Source organism: Neovison vison, chromosome 2 (assembly GCF_020171115.1).
Source record: "Neovison vison isolate M4711 chromosome 2, ASM_NN_V1, whole genome shotgun sequence".
Classification (NCBI taxonomy): domain Eukaryota; kingdom Metazoa; phylum Chordata; class Mammalia; order Carnivora; family Mustelidae; genus Neogale; species Neogale vison.
The window spans coordinates 172621690-172641783 of record NC_058092.1 but is presented as its reverse complement, the minus strand read 5'-3'; positions in this window follow the sequence as shown (position 1 = coordinate 172641783).

The window sequence follows — 20094 nt, the reverse complement described above, 5'->3', positions numbered from 1 at the left end:
GATGATCACAAACTAAAAGCTTCAAACAACACAACTTACTGTCTTACGGTTGTGAAAGTCAAAACTCCAAAACAAATTTTACGGGACTAAAAACGAGTATCAGCAAGGGTGTGCTTCTTCTGGAGGCTCTAGGATAGAAGCTGTTTCTTTGCATTTTACACCTTCAAGAGGCTGCCTGCATTCCTTGGCTCATTGCCTCTCCTTCATCTTCAAAGTTCATCAGTCCAAATTCTGCTTTCATGTTCACATCTTTTCTGGACTCTTACCTTCCAGCTTCCCTCTTGTAAAGACACTTGAGTGTATTTTGGGCCTCTCTAGATTACCTGGATTATTCAGGATAATCTTCTCAATTAAAAATCCTTAACTTAATCACATCTTCAGAATCATTTTGCCTTGTAAATGAACATACTCACATGTTCCAGGGAATAGGACATGGGTATCTTTCAGAGAGCCATTATTCTGCTACTACAGTGCACCTCTGTGAATTTGAGCAACTCTGGCCTTCTCACTTAGAAATGGTTCAGCTGGGCGCCTGGGTGGCTCAGTGGGTTAAGCTGCTGCCTTCGGCTCAGGTCATGATCTCGGGGTCCTGGGATCGAGTCCCGCATCAGGCTCTCTTCTCAGCAGGGGGCCTGCTTCCCTTCCCCTCTCTCTGCCTGCCTCTCTGCCTATTGTGATCTCTCTCTGTCAAATAAATAAATAAAATCTTTAAAAAAAAAAGAAATGGTTCAGCTGTCACTCCATGGATCTAAGCACTGAAGTTGTGGGAAATAAACACTTTGCCTTCTATCCAGGCCAGGCTAGATCTACCAAGCCTGAACAATAAGCAGAGGAAGATAAATGATAACTGAAAGCTCCTTGGAAATCATGACTCACCCTATAGCTTTAAGCCTTCTGTCTCCCCCTGTATCCTGCCGCACTAGGTCTTTTTACCTTGCATCACCCACAGTGCATAGGTAGTAAATAGAGGTTAAATCAAAAGGTGTCTTAGATTGGAAGGGGAGGTGAACCATGAGAGACTATGGACTCTGAAAAACAGTCTGAGGGGTTTGAAGTGGCGAGGGGGTGGGAGGTTGGGGTACCAGGTGGTGGGTATTATAGAGGGCACGGCTTGCATGGAGCACTGGGTGTGGTGAAAAAATAATGAATACTGTTTTTCTGAAAATAAATAAATTGGAAAAAAAAAAGAATGTCAACTAATTTGCAAATTAAAAAAAAAAAGGTGTCTTAGAGTCATGAATGTTCTGTTGATGCAAAGGAGCTTGAGAGGAGAGTTTTTATCCTAGAGCCAGTTTTAGATTTGATGGAAACACCTGACAGCACTAAGAATTCTGTTGTTTGCTTGTATGTTAAGGAAATTCATAATACAGTTTATGGTAGAGAAGTGACATATAACCCTATAATGGCATATAACTTATTTATCTGTTAATTTATAAGAAACATTTATTGACTGCATACAACAAGCTAGCCACTAGGTTATTTACCGCTTTTTAAAGTGCCCATGTTCCCACAGTGGAGTTTTTCCCTCATCTTTGCTGAGATACTGGCATAGAGAAAATCACTTAATATATGGCAGGTGTTCTTGAGGTAGGTGGGCAGTAGACTCACTAAACAAAATTTTTTTTAAATTTTTTTTCAGCATAACAGTATTCATTGTTTTTGCACCACACCCAGTGCTCCATGCAATCGGTGCCCTCCCTAATACCCACCACCTGGTTCCCTCAACCTCCCACCCCCCTGCCTTTTCAAACCCCTCAGATTGTTTTTCAGAGACCATAGTCTCTCATGGTTCACCTCCTCTTCCAATTTCCCTCAACTCCCTTTTCCTCTCCATCTCCCCTTGTCCTCCATGCTATGTGTTATGCTCCAAAATAAGTGAAACCATATGATAATTGACTCTCTCTGCTTGACTTATTTCACTCAGCATAATCTCTTCCAGTCCCGTCCATGTTGCTACAAAAGTTGGGTATTCATCCTTTCTGATGGAGGCATAATACTCCATAGTGTATATGGACCACATCTTCTTTATCCATTCATCCATTGAAACTGTGGTTCTTTCCACAGTTTGGCGACCGTGGCCATTGCTGCTATAAACATTGGGGTACAGATGGCCCTTCTTCTCACAACATCTGTATCTTTGGGGTAAATACCCAGTAGTGCAATTGCAGGGTCATAGGGAAGCTCTATTTTTAATTTCTTAAGGAATCTCCACACTGTTTTCCAAAGTGGCTGCACCAACTTGCATTCCCACAAACAGTGTACTGAACAAACTTTACCAACATACATATGCCCATAGACTCATAAAGTCTGGATTGGGACCTAAAGAATATATACTTTAAAAATTTTTCTCAGGCAATGGACACATATAACCCTGATTAAAAGTGGACATTTTATTCTAAGGCACTTCAGTTGGAATGGCTTTAAGGTTATTTGGTCCTTTTCCAATCCCACATTTCATCACTGTGATGACCATATGAATAAAAATGAAGAGCTACCTGGCCAATGCTGCAACCAAAGGTTAGGATTCTTTCAGTTGTTCAGTTCTTGGGAGCATGGAAGGATGCTATAACATTCATGGGAAATCTTGATTTTGGGGGATAGAAATACTGAAGAATGTACAATGGATAAGAGTAGCTAACATTCTATTTTCTTATAATGAGAGGAAATCTATGGAGTTTATTTCTGTTTCAGCTTTTAACTTGGATGCAGCATATTTCTTAACTGCTTTTATGGTTATGGTTATTTGTATGTCAGGCAGAGAACCATACAATACTTTGTGAAACGTTACTAAAATACCAGGGATGTTACTGTAACCTTTTATTAGAGTTGAAATATCCTCCTACTCTACTTCTTCCTTTTCCTTTCTTTTTGTTTAAAAATAAAAGAAATTAAACTGAGACTGGTTTAGGGAATTTATTGACATGTAACTTGGTGAGATAGACGTAGTATAGTCCTTAAGTACTGTGAGATACAGAACTCAAAAAAATGCTATCTGTCTCCTCACTATATGTGGGCCTCTGGTAATAAAGAATTTAGCCTTGCTCAAAGACAAGGTCTGGATGTTGCCCTCAGTTTCTGGTAAGTAATATCTGGGCTCTTGGAATGTATGCCTGATAGGAATATCTTTGTTGGTCTGGGGGCCTTGGGTCATATGTGTTGTCTTAAAAATGTGATTTAGGGAGAAGGTGGATAACACCTGTATAGCTTTAGGGTAGGGGTGGCTATGCCAGGATGACCAACAGTCTGAGTTGGTGTGTGTGTTGATGGGGGAGCTTTAGGTAATAAGGTATTAGTCTAGTTGGAGACTGAGATCAGTCACATAGACAATCAGTCATGCCTACAGAATAGAGCTCCAGTAAAATCTGAATACTGAAGCTTAGGTGAGCTTCCCTGGTTGGCAGTACTTTGTGTATATTGTTAAACATCAGTGCCAGGAGAGTAATGCATCCTGATTTCAGGGGGTTAAGACAGCAGAAACCCTTTATTTGTATGTAACCTTTCTGAACTCTGTCCTATGTACTTCTTCCTTAGCTGATATTAATCTGCTTCCTTTTCCTGTAATAAACTATAACTGTGAGAATAATATCTATCAGTGATTTCTGTGCATCCTCAAAAATGTGAATGGTTTTGGAAACGTCTAGAATTTGCAGTTGACATCAAGAGTAAAGGTATTTTTGTGAAGGGCTGTGTGCCCTCTAACTTGGGGCAGTTGCCCCTGAACTCTTTGCAGCCTTTAACTTCTCTATTGCAGACAGATTATGCCTATATGTAGCATGTGGAAGGGAGAAAAGGGATGCAGATAGCTCCGGACTTGCATTATTACACTTAGGGAGTCTCAGAGCATAGGCAGAAAACATCTTTCTGAGAATCATTATAAAAAATGTGGGATAAGGGGTGTAAATGGTCTTGCTTGAGACATCAGCCCAAACTCTGGAATTATTATCATGGCTAATGAATATGCTAACATGATTAGAAACCCTGCCAGAATGATGTATGGATGATGTGGGAGAAGCTATTCCCCAAAAGAAATCAGTGAGTATGTGTGTGTGTTAGGGGAGGTGGGTGTGGAGTTTGAGAATGGTTTTGAAGTTGTGTGGATAGGAAAAGAAGTTGGGTAGAATAAGATAACATATTGTCATTAACCCCTTTCCTGAACACTAAAGCTCAAATAAAATATGAATTCTCCTAGTAGGCTCTCCAACCGAAGTTGATCTTGGCAACGTTTAGTAAAAATTAGGTTTTGCTGATCTGTGAGATCATGTCTCTGAGAGGGGCTGGAGAATTCATAGGAAAATTCACAGGCTTAATTATGAAAACAGACATTCATGCCTCCCAATGATAACAGAACACGGTAGCACAATGCTTGATTTCATCATGAGCACCTCTTTTATTTATTTTTTTAAAAGATTTTATTTATTTATTTGACAGAGAGAACAAGAGAGCACAAGCAGGGGGAACAGTAGGGGGAGAGGGAGAAGGAGGCTCCCCGTTGAGCAGGGAGCCTGACATGGAGCTCTAGTCAGGACCCTGGATCATGACCTGAGCCCAAGGCAGTCGCTTAACCTTGTCTGAGCCACCCAGGTGCTCAGCGTATGTATATCTACCTTAAGAGTTGTTTTTTTGAGTCCATCACCAAAATAGTTCCCAGGTATTGTTACTGTTGTCATTCTTTCTTTATGACACTGAAAATTATGGTGTAATTTGATTGTTTTGAAATGGAAATGGGAAGCCACTGGGAACTTGAAATGTTTTTCCGTTTCTTCCTACCCATTTATTTTTCTTTCTTCTTTCTTCTCTGCCATTTTATCCTGCCCTTTTTAATAAATACTAAGAAATTGGAAATTTCATGGCTAATCATAATAGTGGTTTAATTCAAATAACTAGTAGAGCAACAGTTTCCCATAATTTTCTCACTAAGAAATCTGGAAATACAAAATGTGACTCGTACCATTTTTTGCACACTATTTTACATTTTAAATGTTCTTAAACCAAGATTATATTAAAATTAAGTAATTAAATTAAGACTAATTAATTTTATTTGAGAGAGAGAGAGAGAGAGAGGTCACAAGTAGGCAGAAAGGCAGGGGGAAACAGGCTCCCCACTGAGCAGAGAGCCCGATGTGGGGCTCGATTCCAGGACCCTGAGATCATGACCTGAGCCGAAGGCAGTGGCTTAACCCACTGAGCCACTCAGGTGCCCCAAATTAATTAACTTTAATATTACCTTTATGATTCTCTCTATAATCGATAACCTTTTTAAATTTTTTTAATTTTTAAAAATTTCTTTTTAGTGTACCAGAATTCATTGTTTATGTACCACACCCAGTGTTCCATGCAATATGTACCTTCCCTAATACCCACCTCCAGGCTCGCCCAACCTCCCATACCCCGCCCCTCCAAACCCTCAGATTGTTTCTCAGAGTCCATAGTCTCTCATGGTTCATCTCCCCCTACAATTTTCCACAACTCCCTTCTCCTCTCCATCTCCCCATGTCCTCCGTGTTTTTTCTTATGCTTCACAAATAAGTGAAACCATATGATAATTGACTCTCTCTACTTGACTTATTTCACTCAGCATAATCTCTTCCAGTCCCGTCCATGTTGATACAAAAGTTGGGTATTCATCCTTTCTGATGGAGGCATAATACTCCATAGTGTATATGGACCACATCTTCCTTATCCATTCGTCCATTGAAGGACATCTTGGTTCTTTCCACAGTTTGGTGACTCTGGCCATTGCTGCTATGAACATTTGGGTACAGATGGCCCTTCTTCTCACTACATCTGTATCTTTGGAGTAAATACCCAGTAGTGCAATTGCAGGGTCATAGGGAAGCTCTATTTTTAATTTCTTGAGGTATCTCCATACTGTTTTCCAACTTGCATTCCCACCAACAGTGTAAGAAAGTTCCCCTTTCTCCACATCCTTTCCAACACACATTATTTACTTACTTGTTAATTTTGGCCAGTCTAACTGGTGTGAAGTGGTATCTCAATGTGATTTTAATTTAAATCTCCTTGATGGCTAGTAATGTTGAACATTTTTTCATGTGTCTAATAGCCATTTGTATGTCTTCATTGGAGAAATGTCTGTTCATGTCTTCTGCCCATTTTTTGAAATGATTGTTTTATGTGTGTTGAGTTTGAGGAGTTCTTTACAGATCCTGGATATCAGCCTTTTGTCTGTACTGTCATTTGCAAATATCTTCTCCCATTCCGTGGATTGCCTTTTTGTTTTGTTGACTGTTTCCTTTGCTGTGCAGAAGCTTTTGATCTTGATGAAGTCCCCAAAATTCATTTTTGCTTTTGTTTCCTTTGCCTTTGGAGACATATCTTGAAAGAAGTTGCTGTGGCCGACATCAAAAAGTTTACTGCCTATGTTCTGCTCTAGGATTCTGATTGATTCCTGCCTCACGTTGAGGTCTTTTATCCATTTCGAGTATATCTTCGTGTATGTTGTAAGAGGATGGTCTAATTTCATTCTTCTACACATAGCTGTCCAATTTTTCCAGCACAATTTATTGAAGAGATTGTCTTTTTTCCACTGTGTATTTTTTCCTGATTTGTTGAAGATTATTTGACCATGGAGTTGAGTGTCCATAGCTGGACTCTCTACTCTGTTCCACTGGTCTGTGTCTATTTTTATACCAATACCATGCTGTCTTGGTGATCACAACTTTCAGTAAAGCTTGAAATCAGGCAACATGAAGCCCCCAGTTTTGTTTTTCTTTTTCAACATTTCCTTAACAATTCGGGGTGTCTTCTGATTCTATACAAATTTTAGGATTGTTTGCACCAGCTCTTTGAAAAATGCTGTTAGAATTTTGATCGGAATGGCATTGAAAGTGTAGATGACTCTAGGCAGTATAGACATTTTAACAATGTTTATTTTTCCGATCCATGAGAATGGAATGGTCTTCCATCATTTTTGTGTCTTATTCAATTTCTTTCATGAGTGTTCTGTAGTTCCTCGAGTACAGATCCTTTACCTCTTTGGTTAGGTTTATTCCCAGGTATCTTATGTTTCTTGCTGCTATAGTAAATGGAATTGATGCTCTAATTTCCCTTTCTCTATTTTCATTGTTAGTATATAAGAAAGCCACTGATTTCTGTACATTGACTTTGTATCCTGCCACATCACTGAATTCTGTAGGAGTTCTAGTAGTTTAGGGGCGGAGTCTTTTGGGTTTTCTGTATAAACAATCATGTCATCTGTGAAGAGAGAGAGTTTGACTTCTTCATTGCCAGTTTGAAAACCTTTTATTTCTCTTTGTTGTCTGATTGCTGTTGCTAGGACTTCTAATAATATGTTGAACAAGAGCAGTGAGAGTGGGCATCCTTGTCATGTTCCTGATCTCTAAGGGAAGACTGTCAGCATTTTCCCATTGAGGATGATATTTGCTGTGGGTTTTTCACAGACAGGTTTAATGAAGTTGAGGAATGTTCCCTCTATCCCTATACTTTGAAGCATTTTAATCAGGAGCGGATGCTGTATCTTGTCAAATGCTTTTTCTGCATCAAATGAGAGAACCATGTGGTTCTTCTCTCTTCTCTTATTGATTGGTTCTATCACATTGATTGATTTGCGAATGTTGAACCATCCTTGCAACCCAGGAATGAATCCCACCTGGTCATGGTAGATAATCTTTTTAATGTGCTGTTGGATCCTATTAGCTAAGATGTTGTTGAGAATCTTAGCATCCGTATTCATCAGGGATATTGGTCTGAAATTCTCCTTTTTGGTGGGGTTCTTGCCTGGTTTGGGGATCAGGGTAATGCTGGCTTCACCAAAGAATCTGAAAGTTTTCCTTCTGTTTCAATTTTTTTGAGACAGCTTCAGGAGGATAGGTATTATTTCTTCTTTGAATGTTTGGTAGAATTCCCCAAGGAATCCATCAGGTCCTGGGATCTTGTTTTTTGGGAGGTTTTTGATCACTGCTTCAATCTCATTACTAGATATAGGTCTATTCAGGTTGTCAATTTCTTCTCGGTTCAGTTTTGGAAGTTTATAGTTTTCCAGGAATGTATCCATTTCATCTAGGTTGCTCAACTTATTGGCATATAGCTGTTGATAATGATTTCTGATGATTGTTTCTATTTCCTTGGTGTTTGTTGTGATCTCTCCCTTTTAATTCATGATTATTAATTTGGGCTTTCTCTCTTTTCTTTTCCATTCATTTGGCCAATGGTTTATTGATCTTATTGATTCTTTCAAAAAACCAGCATCTACGAAAATGAACTTTTGGGACTTCATCAAGATCAAAAGCTTCTGCACAGCAAAGGAAACAGTCAACAAAACAAAGAGGCAACCCACAGAATGGGAGAAGATATTTGCAAATGATAGTACAGACAAAAGGTTGATATCCAAGATCTATAAAGAACTCCTCAAACTCAACACACACAAAACAATCATATCAAAAAATAGGCAGAAGATATGAACGGACACTTCTCCAATGAAGACATACAAATGGCTATCAGACACATGAAAAAATGTTCATCATCACTAGCCCTCAGGGAGATTTAAATTAAAATCACATTGAGATATACCTTACACCAGTTAGAATGGCCAAAATTAGCAAGACAGGAAACAACATGTGTTGGAGAGGATGTGGAGAAAGGGGAACCTTTTTACACTGTTGGTGGGAATGCAAGTTGGTGCAGCCACTTTGGAAAACAGTGTGGAGATTCCTCAAGAAATTAAAAATAGAGCTTCCCTATGACCCTGCAATTGCACTCCTGGGTATTTACCCCAAAGACACAGATGTAGTGAGAAGAAGGGCCATCTGTACCCCAGTGTTTATAGCAGCAATGGCCACGGTTGCCAAACTATGGAAAGAACCAAGATGCCCTTCAATGGATGAATGGATGAGGAAGATGTGGTCCATATACACTATGGAGTATTATGCCTCCATCAGAAAGGATGAATACCCAACTTTTGTAGGAAAATGGACGGGACTGGAGAAGATTATGCTGAGTGCATAAGGTTTCACTTATTTGTGGAGCATAACAAATAGCATGGAGGTCAAGGGGAGATGGGGAGGAGAAGGGAGTTGAGGGAAATTGGAAGAGGAGGTGAACCATGAGAGACTATGGACTCTGAAAAACAATCTGAGGGTTTTGAAGGGGTGGGGGGTGGGAGGTTGGGGGAACCAGAAGGTTAGAGAGGGCATGCATTGCATGGAGCACTGGGTGCGATGCAAAAACAATGAATACTGTTTACGCTGAAAAGAAATAAAAAATTAAAAACAAACAAACAAACAGCTTCTGGTTTTTTTGATGCGTTCTTCTTATCTCTAGTTTTTATTTCATTGACCTCTTCTAATATTAATTATTTCCCTTCCTGTGTGTGGAGATGGCTTAATTTGTTTTTAATTCTCCAGTTCTTTAAGGTGTAAAGACAGCTTATGTATTCTGGATTTTTCAGTTTTCTGAGGGAGGCTTTGATGGCTATGTATTTCCCCCTTAGGCCGTTGATGTATCTCATAGGTTTTGGACCAAAGTGTCCTCATTCTCACTGGTTTCCATGAATTGTTTAAGTCCTTTGATTTCCTGGTTGATCCAAGCATTCTTTTTTTTTTATATTCATAGAATGTATTATTAGCCTCAGGGGTACAGGTCTGTGAATTGCCAGCCAGAGGAATATTAAAAAGAAAGCCAAAGTTGATGGCATCATAATTCCAGGCTTCCAGATCTACTACAAAGCTGTCATCATCAAGACAATATGATATTGGCAGAAAAACAGACACATAGATCAATGGAACAGAATAGAGAGCCCAGAAATAGACCCTCAACTCTTTGGTCAACTAATCTTCAACAGAGCAGGAAAGAATGTGCAATGGAAATAAGACAGTCTCTACAACAAATGGTGTTGGGAAAATTGGACAGCCACATGCAGAAGAATGAAACTGGACCATTTCCTTACACCACACAGAAAAAGAGACTCCAAATGGATGAAGGACCTCAATGTGAGAAAGGAATCCATCAAAATCCTTGAGGAAAACACAGGCTGGCTATTTGAAGTCTTTTCTGGTTCCATATAAATTTTAGGATTATTTGTTCCATTTCTTTGAAAAAGATGAATGGAATTTTGATAGGGATTGCATTAAATGCATAGATTGCTTTAGGTAGCATAGACATTTTCACAATATTTGTTCTTCCAACCCATGAGCATGGAACATTTTTCCATTTCTTTGTGTCTTCCTCAATTTCTTTCGTGAGTACTTTATAGTTTTCTGAGTATAGATTCTTTGCTTCTTTGGTTAGGTTAAATCCTAGGTATCTTATGGTTTTGGGTGCAATTGTAAATGGGATTGACTCCCTTAATTTCTCTTTCTTCTGTCTTGTTGTAAAGATATGCAACTGGTTTCTGTGTATTGATTTTATATCCTGACACTTTACTGAATTTCTGTCCAAGTTCTAGCAGTTTTGGAGTGGAGTCTTTTGGGTTTTCCACATATAGTATCATATCATCTGTGAACAGTGATAGTTTTGACTTCTTTTTTGCCAATTTGGATGCCTTTAATTTCCTTTTGTTGTCTGATTGCTGATGCTAGGACGTCTAGTACTATGTTGAATAGCAGTGGTGATAATAGACATCCCTGCTGTGTTCCTGACCTTAGCAAAAAAGCACTCCGATTTCTCCATTGAGAATGGTATTTGTGGTGGGTTTTTCATAGATGGCTTTGATGATATTGAGGTATGTGCCCTCTATCCCTACTCTTTGAAGAGTTTTGATCAGGAAGGGATGCTGTACTTTGTCAAATGCTTTTTCAGCATCTACTGAGGGTATCATATGTTTCTTATTCTTTCTTTTATTAATGTATTGTATCACACTGACTGATTTTTGGATATTGAACCAATCTGGCAGCCCTGGAATAAATCCCACTTGGTCGTGGTGAATAATCCTTTTAATGTACTGTTGGATCCTATTGGCTAAGATTTTGGTGAGAATTTTCACATCTGTGTTCATCAAGGATATTGATCTGTAATTCTCTTTTTTGATGGGATCCTTGTCTGGTTTTGGCATCAAGGTGATGCTGGCCTCATAAAATTAGTTTGGAAGTTTTCCTTCCATTTCTGTTTTTCGGAACAGTTTCAGGAGAATAGGAATTAATTCTTTAAATGTTTGGTAGAGTTTCCATGGTAAGCCGTCTGGCCCTGGCCTCTTTATTTGTTTGGAGATTTTTGATGACTGCTTCAGTCCCCTTACTGGTTATGGTTCTGTTCAGGTTTTCTATTTCTTCCTTGTTTAGTTATGGTAATTTATATGTCTCTAGGAGTGCATGCATTTCTTTCAGATTGTCATATTTGCTGGCGTATAGTTGCTCATAATCTGTTCTTATAATTGTTTGTATTTCTTTGGTGTTGGTTGTGATCTCTCCTCTTTGATTCATGATTTTATTTATTTCAGTCCTTTCTCTTTTCTTTTTGGTAAGTCTGGCCAGGGGTTTATCGATCTTATTAATTCTTTCAAAGAACCAGTTCCCAGTTTCATTGATTTGTTCTGTTGTTTTTTGGGTTTCTATTTCATTGATTTCTGCTCTGATCTTTATGATTTCTCTTCTCCTGCTGGGTTTAGGCTTTCTTTGTTGTTCTTTCTCCAGCTCTTTTAGGTGGAGGGTTAGGTTGTGTATTTGAGACCTTTCTTGTTTCTTGAAGGCTTGTATTGCTATATATTTTCCTCTCAGTACTGCCTTTGCTGTGTCTTACAGATTTTGAACCATTGTTTTTTTGTTATCATTTTTTCCATGAATTTTTTCAATTCTTCTTTAATTTCCTGTTTGACCCATTCATTCTTTAGAAGGATGCTGTTTAGTCTCCATGTATTTGGGTTCTTCCCAAATTTCCTCTTGTGATTGAGTTCTAGCTTCAGAGCATTGTAATCTGAAAATATGCAGGAATTGATCCCAGTTTTTTGATACCAGATGAGACCTGATTTATGGCCCAGGATTTGATCTATTTTGGAGAATGTTCCGTGTGCACTAGAGAAGAATGTGTATTCTGCTGCTTTGGGATGGAATGTTCTGAATATATCTGAGATGTCCATCTGGTCTAATGTGTCATTTAAGGCATTTATTTCCCCTGTTGATCTTTTGCTTGGATGATCGGTCCATTTCAGGGAAGGGAGTGTTAAAGTCACCTATTATTATTGTATTATTGCTGATGGGTTTCTTTGATTTTGTTATTAATTGATTTATTTATGTTGGCTGCTCCTATGTTTGGGGTATAGATATTTAAAATTGTTAGATCTTCTTGTTGGACAGACCCTTTGAATATGATATAGTGTCCTTCCTCATCTCTTTTTATAGTCTTTGGCTTAAAATCTAATTGATCATATATAAAGATTGCCACCCTAGCTTTCTTTTCTTTTATTTTATTTTCCAATTTATTTATTTTCAGAAGAACAGTATTCATTATTTTTTCACCACACCCAGTGCTCCATGCAAGCCGTGCCCTCTATAATACCCACCACCTGGTACCCCAACCTCCCACACCCCCGCCACTTCAAACCCCTCAGACTGTTTTTCAGAGTCCATAGTCTCTCATGGTTCACCTCCCCTTTCAATTTACCCAAATTCCCTACTCCTCTCTAACGCCCCTTGTCCTCCATGCTATTGGTTATGCTCCACAAATAAGTGAAACCATATGATAATTGACTCTCTCTGCTTGACTTATTTCACTCAGCATCATCTCTTCCAGTCCCATCCATGTTGCTACAAAAGTTGGGTATTCATCCTTTCTGATGGTGGCATAATACTCCATAGTGTATATGGACCACATCTTCCTTATCCATTCATCCGTTGAAGGGCATCTTGGTTCTTTCCATAGTTTGGCGACTGTGGCCATTGCTGCTATAAACATTGGGGTACAGATGGCCCTTCTTTTCACGACATCTGTATCTTTGGGGTAAATACCCAGGAGTGCAATTGCAGGGTCGTAGGGAAGCTCTATTTTTAATTTCTTGAGGAATCTCCACACTGTTCTCCAAAGAGGCTGCACCAACTTGCATTCCCAGCAACAGTGGAAGAGGGTTCCCCTTTCTCCACATCCTCTCCAACACATGTTGTTTCCTGTTTTGTTAATTTTGGCCATTCTAACTGGTGTAAGGTGATATCTCAATGTGGTTTTAATTTGAATCTCCCTGAGGGCTAATGATGATGAGCATTTTTTCATGTGTCTGATAGCCATTTGTATGTCTTGATTGGAGAAGTGTCTGTTCATATCTTCTGCCCATTTTTTGATGTGTTTGTCTGTTTCGTGTGGGTTGAGTTTGAGGAGTTCATTATAGATCCTGGATATCAACCTTTTGTCTGTACTGTCATTTGCAAATATCTTCTCCCATTCCGTGGGTTGCCTCTTTGTTTTTTTGACTGTTTCCTTTGCTGTGCAGAAGCTTTTGATTTTGATGAAGTCCCAGAAGTTTATTTTCGCTTTTGTTTCCTTTGCCTTTGGAGACGTATCTTGAAAGAAGTTGTTGTGGCTGATATCAAAGAGATTACTGCCTATGTTCTCCTCTAAGATTCTGATAGATTCCTGTCTCACGTTGAGGTCTTTTATCCATTTTGAGTTGATCTTTGTGTACGGTGTAAGAGAATGGTCGAGTTTCATTCTTCTACATATAGCTGTCCAGTTTTCCCAGCACCATTTATTGAAGAGACTGTCTTTTTTCCACTGTATATTTTTTCCTGTTTTGTCAAAGATTAATTGACCATAGAGTTGAGGGTCCATATCAGGGCTCTCTACTCTGTTCCACTGGTCTATGTGTCTGTTTTTATGCCAGTACCATGCTGTCTTGGTGATCACAGCTTTGTAATAAAGCTTGAAATCAGGTAAGGTGATGCCGCCAGCTTTATTTTTGTTTTTCAACATTTCCTTAGCGATTCGGGGTCTCTTCTGATTCCATACAAATTTTAGGATTATTTGCTCCAGCTCTTTGAAAAATGCTGGTGGAATTTTGATCGGAATGGCATTAAAAGTGTAGATTGCTCTAGGCAGTATAGACATTTTAACAATGATTATTCTTCCGATCCAAGAGCATGGAATGGTCTTCCATCTTTTTGTGTCTTCTTCAATTTCTTTCATGAATGTTCTATAGTTCCTCAAGTACAGATCCTTTACCTCTTTAGTTAGGTTTATTCCAAGGTATCTTATGGTTCTTGGTACTATAGTAAATGGAATCGATTCTCTAATTTCCCTTTCTGTATTTTCATTGTTAGTGTATAAGAAATCCACTGATTTCTGCACATTGACTTTGTATCCTGCCACGCTGCTGAATTGTTGTATGAGTTCTAGTAGTTTGGGGGTGGAGTCTTTTGGGTTTTCCATATAAAGAATCATGTCATCTGCGAAGAGAGAGAGTTTGACTTCTTCATTACCAATTTGGATACCTTTTATTTCTCTCTGTTGTCTGATTGCTGTTGCTAGGACTTCTAATACTATGTTGAACAAGAGTGGTGAAAGTGGGCATCCTTGTCTTGTTCCTGATCTCAATGGGAAGGCTGCAAGCTTTTTCCCATTGAGGATGATATTTGCTGTGGGTCTTTCATAGATAGATTTGATGGGGTTCAGGAATGTTCCCTCTATCCCTATACTTTGAAGCGTTTTAATCAGGAACGGATGTTGGATTTTGTCAAATGCTTTTTCTGCATCAATTGAGAGGACCATGTGGTTCTTCTCTCTTCTCCTATTAATTTGTTGTATCACATTGATTGATTTACGAATGTTGAACCATCCTTGTAGCCCAGGGATGAATCCCACCTGATCATGGTGGATAATCTTTTTAATGTGCTGTTGGATCCTGTTTGCTAGGATCTTGTTGAGAATCTTAGCATCCATATTCATCAGTGATATTGGTCTGAAATTCTCCTTTTTGGTAGGGTCCTTGCCTGGTTTGGGGATCAGGGTAATGCTGGCTTCATAGAAAGAGTCTGGAAGTTTTCCTTCTGCTTCAATTTTTTGAAACAGCTTCAGGAGAATAGGTGTTATTTCTTCTTGGAAGGTTTGGTAGAATTCCCCAGGGAATCCGTCAGGTCCTGGGCTCTTGTTTTTTAGGAGGTTTTTGATCACTGATTCAATCTCGTTATTAGATATCGGTCTATTCAGGTTGTCGATTTCTTCCTGGTTCAATTTTGGTAGTTTATATTTTTCCAGGAATGCATCCATTTCATCTAGGTTGCTAAGCTTATTGGCATATAACTGTTCATAATAACTTCTTTTTTTTTTTTTTTTTTTTTTAAGATCCAAATGAACGTTTATTTTTTTTTAAGTTTTTTTTTTTTTCCCAATTTATTTATTTTCAGAAAAACAGTATTCATTATTTTTTCACCACACCCAGTGCTCCATGCAAGCTGTGCCCTCTATAATACCCACCACCTGGTACCCCAACCTCCCACCCCCCCGCCACTTCAAACCCCTCAGACTGTTTTTCAGAGTCCATAGTCTCTCATGGTTCACCTCCCCTTCCAATTTACCCAAATTCCCTACTACTCTCTAACGCCCCTTGTCCTCCATGCTATTGGTTACGCTCCACAAATGAGTGAAACCATATGATAATTGACTCTCTCTGCTTGACTGATTTCACTCAGCATAATCTCTTCCAGTCCCGTCCATGTTGCTACAAAAGTTGGATATTCGTCCTTTCTGATGGAGGCATAATACTCCATAGTGTATATGGACCACATCTTCCTTATCCATTCATCCGTTGAAGGGCATCTTGGTTCTTTCCATAGTTTGGCGACTGTGGCCATTGCTGCTATAAACATTGGGGTACAGATGGCCCTTCTTTTCACGACATCTGTATCTTTGGGGTAAATACCCAGGAGTGCAATTGCAGGGTCGTAGGGAAGCTCTATTTTTAATTTCTTGAGGAATCTCCACACTGTTCTCCAAAGAGGCTGCACGAACTTGCATTCCCACCAACAGTGTAAGAGGGTTCCCCTTTCTCCACATCCTCTCCAACACATGTTCTTTCCTGTTTTGTTAATTTTGGCCATTCTAACTGGTGTAAGGTGATATCTCAATGTGGTTTTAATTTGAATCTCCCTGAGGGCTAATGATGATGAGCATTTTTTCATGTGTCTGATAGCCATTTGTATGTCTTGATTGGAGAAGTGTCTGTTCATATCTTCTGCCCATTTTTTGATGTGTTTGTCTGTTTCGTGTGGGTTGAGTTTGAGGAGTTCATTATAGATCCTGGATATCAACCTTTTGTCTGTACTGTCATTTGCAAATATCTTCTCCCATTCCGTGGGTTGCCTCTTTGTTTTTTTGACTGTTTCCTTTGCTGTGCAGAAGCTTTTGATTTTGATGAAGTCCCAGAAGTCTATTTTCGCTTTTGTTTCCTTTGCCTTTGGAGACGTATCTTGAAAGAAGTTGCTGTGGCTGATATCGAAGAGATTACTGCCTATGTTCTCCTCTAAGATTCTGATAGATTCCTGTCTCACGTTGAGGTCTTTTATCCATTTTGAGTTGATCTTTGTGTACGGTGTAAGAGAATGGTCGAGTTTCATTCTTCTACATATAGCTGTCCAGTTTTCCCAGCACCATTTATTGAAGAGACTGTCTTTTTTCCACTGTATATTTTTTCCTGTTTTGTCGAAGATTAATTGACCATAGAGTTGAGGGTCCATATCAGGGCTCTCTACTCTGTTCCACTGGTCTATGTGTCTGTTTTTATGCCAGTACCATGCTGTCTTGGTGATCACAGCTTTGTAATAAAGCTTGAAATCAGGTAAGGTGATGCCGCCAGCTTTATTTTTGTTTTTCAACGTTTCCTTAGCGATTCGGGGTCTCTTCTGATTCCATACAAATTTTTGGATTATTTGCTCCAGCTCTTTGAAGAATGCCGGTGGAATTTTGATCGGAATGGCATTAAAAGTATAGATTGCTCTAGGCAGTATAGACATTTTAACGATGTTTATTCTTCCGATCCAAGAGCATGGAATGGTCTTCCATCTTTTTGTGTCTTCTTCAATTTCTTTCATGAGTGTTCTATAGTTCCTCAAGTATAGATCCTTTACCTCTTTAGTTAGGTTTATTCCCAGGTATCTTATGGTTCTTGGTGCTATAGTAAATGGAATCGATTCTCTAATTTCCCTTTCTGTATTTTCCTTGTTAGTGTATAAGAAAGCCACTGATTTCTGCACATGGACTTTGTATCCTGCCACGCTGCTGAATTGCTGTATGAGTTCTAGTAGTTTGGGGGTGGAGTCTTTTGGGTTTTCCATATAAAGAATCATGTCATCTGCGAAGAGAGAGAGTTTGACTTCTTCATTACCAATTTGGATACCTTTTATTTCTCTCTGTTGTCTGATTGCTGTTGCTAGGACTTCTAATACTATGTTGAACAAGAGTGGTGAAAGTGGGCATCCTTGTCTTGTTCCTGATCTCAACGGGAAGGCTGCAAGCTTTTTCCCATTGAGGATGATATTTGCTGTGGGTCTTTCATAGATAGATTTGATGAGGTTCAGGAATGTTCCCTCTATCCCTATACTTTGAAGCGTTTTAATCAGGAACGGATGTTGGATTTTGTCAAATGCTTTTTCTGCATCAATTGAGAGGACCATGTGGTTCTTCTCTCTTCTCCTATTAATTTGTTGTATCACATTGATTGATTTACGAATGTGGAACCATCCTTGTAGCCCAGGGATGAATCCCACCTGATCATGGTGGATAATCTTTTTAATGTGCTGTTGGATCCTGTTTGCTAGGATCTTGTTGAGAATCTTAGCATCCATATTCATCAGTGATATTGGTCTGAAATTCTCCTTTTTGGTAGGGTCCTTGCCTGGTTTGGGGATCAGGGTAATGCTGGCTTCATAGAAAGAGTCTGGAAGTTTTCCTTCTGCTTCAATTTTTTGAAACAGCTTCAGGAGAATAGGTGTTATTTCTTCTTGGAAGGTTTGGTAGAATTCCCCAGGGAATCCGTCAGGTCCTGGGCTCTTGTTTTTTAGGAGGTTTTTGATCACTGATTCAATCTCGTTATTAGATATCTGTCTATTCAGGTTGTCGATTTCTTCTTGGTTCAATTTTGGTAGTTTATTTTTTTCCAGGAATGCATCCATTTCATCTAGGTTGCTAAGCTTATTGGCATATAACTGTTCATAATAACTTCTGATGATTGTTTCTACTTCCTTGGCGTTAGTTGTGATCTCTCCCTTTTCATTCATAATTTTATGAATTTGGGATTTCTCTCTTTTCTTTCGGATTAGTGTAGCCAGTGGCTTATCGATCTTATTGATTCTTTCAAAAAACCAGCTTCTAGTTTCATTGATACATTCTACTGTATCTCTGGTTTCTCCCTCATTGATCTCAGCTCTAATCTTGATGATTTCCCTTCTTATGTGTGGAGTTGGTTTGATTTGTTGTTGATCCTCCAGTTCTTTAAGGTGTAGAGACAGCTGGTGTGTTCTGGATTTTTCAATTTTTTTGAGCAAGGCTTGGATGGCTATATATTTTCCCCTTAGGACCGCCTTTGCTGTATCCCATAGGTTTTGGACCGAAGTGTCTTCATTCTCATTGGTTTCCATGAATTGTTTCAGTTCTTCTTTGATCTCCTGGTTGATCCAAGCATTCTTAAGCAAGGTGGTCTTTAGCTTCCAGGTGTTTGAGTTCCTTCGGAACTTTTCCTTGTGATTTAGCTCCAGTTTCAAAGCATTTTGATCTGAGAATATGCAGGGGATAATCTCAGTCTTTTGGTATCGGTTGAGTCCTGATTTGTGACCCAGTATGTGGTCTATTCTGGAGAAGGTTCCATGTGCACTTGAGAAGAATGGGTATTCTGCTGTTTTAGGGTGGAATGTTCTTTATATATCTATGAGGTCCATCTGGTCCAATGTGTCATTCAATGTTCTTGTTTCTTTATTGATTTTCTGCTTCGATGATCTGTCTAATTCTGAAAGAGGCGTGTTAAGATCTCCTACGATTAGTGTATTCATATCAATATGACTCTTTATCTTGATTAACAGTTTTCTTAAGTAATTGGCTGCTCCCATATTGGGAGCATAGATATTTACAATTGTTAGATCATCTTGGTGGATAGTCCCTTTAAGAATGATGTAGTTCCTTCTGGGATCTCTGACTACAGTCTTTAGTTTAAAATCTAATTTATCTGATATGAGAATCGCTACCCCAGCCTTCTTTTGAGTCCCATTGGCATGAAAGATGCTTCTCCACCCCTTCACTTTCAGTCTGCGTGTATCTTTAGGTTCAAAATGGGTCTCTTGTAGACAGCATATGGATGGGTCCTGTCGTTTTATCCAATCTGCAACCCTGTGCCGTTTTATGGGTTCATTTAGGCCATTCACATTGAGAGTGATTATTGATAGATACGTTTTTATTGACATCGAGTTACCTTTGAAGTCTTTCTTTCTGTAGACTGTCTCTATATTTCTGTTCAATGCTATTCTTGGGATTTTTCCTCTTTTATAGCACCCCCCCTTAATATTTCCTGCAGTATCGGCTTGGTGGTTGCATAGTCTTTTAAGCCTTGCCGGTCTTGGAAACTCTTTATCTCTCCATCCATTTTGAATGTCAGTCTTGCTGGATAAAGTATTCTTGGCTGCATGTTCTTCTCATTTAGTGCCCTGAATATATCTTGCCAGCCTCTTCTGGCTTGCCAGGTCTCTGTGGACAGGTCTGACGTTATTCTGATGGGCTTCCCTCTGTAAGTAAGGAGCCTCTTTGCCCTGGCGGCTTTCAAGAGATTATACCTACAATTATAATTTCTCAATTTGACTATCAGGTGTCGTGATGTTTTTTTGGAGTGTATAATCTTGGGTGGAGACCGTTCAGCCTCTAGTACATGAACGCTGGTTTCATTCACGAGATTTGGAAAATTTTCATGAAGGACTTGTTCCATGATATGTTCTAGATTTCTTTCTTTCTCCTCCCCTTCAGGAATTCCAATAAATCTGACGTTGGAACACTTCATGGCATCATTTATTTCCCTGATTCTGCTTTCGTGGGATCTAAGCTGTTTGTTCCAGGCTTCCTCCTGATCCTTTCTCTCTATCTGTTTGTCTTCCCGATCACTAATTCTATCTTCTGTCTCAGTTACCCTAGCTTTGAGAGAGTTTAGATTAGATTGGAACTCAT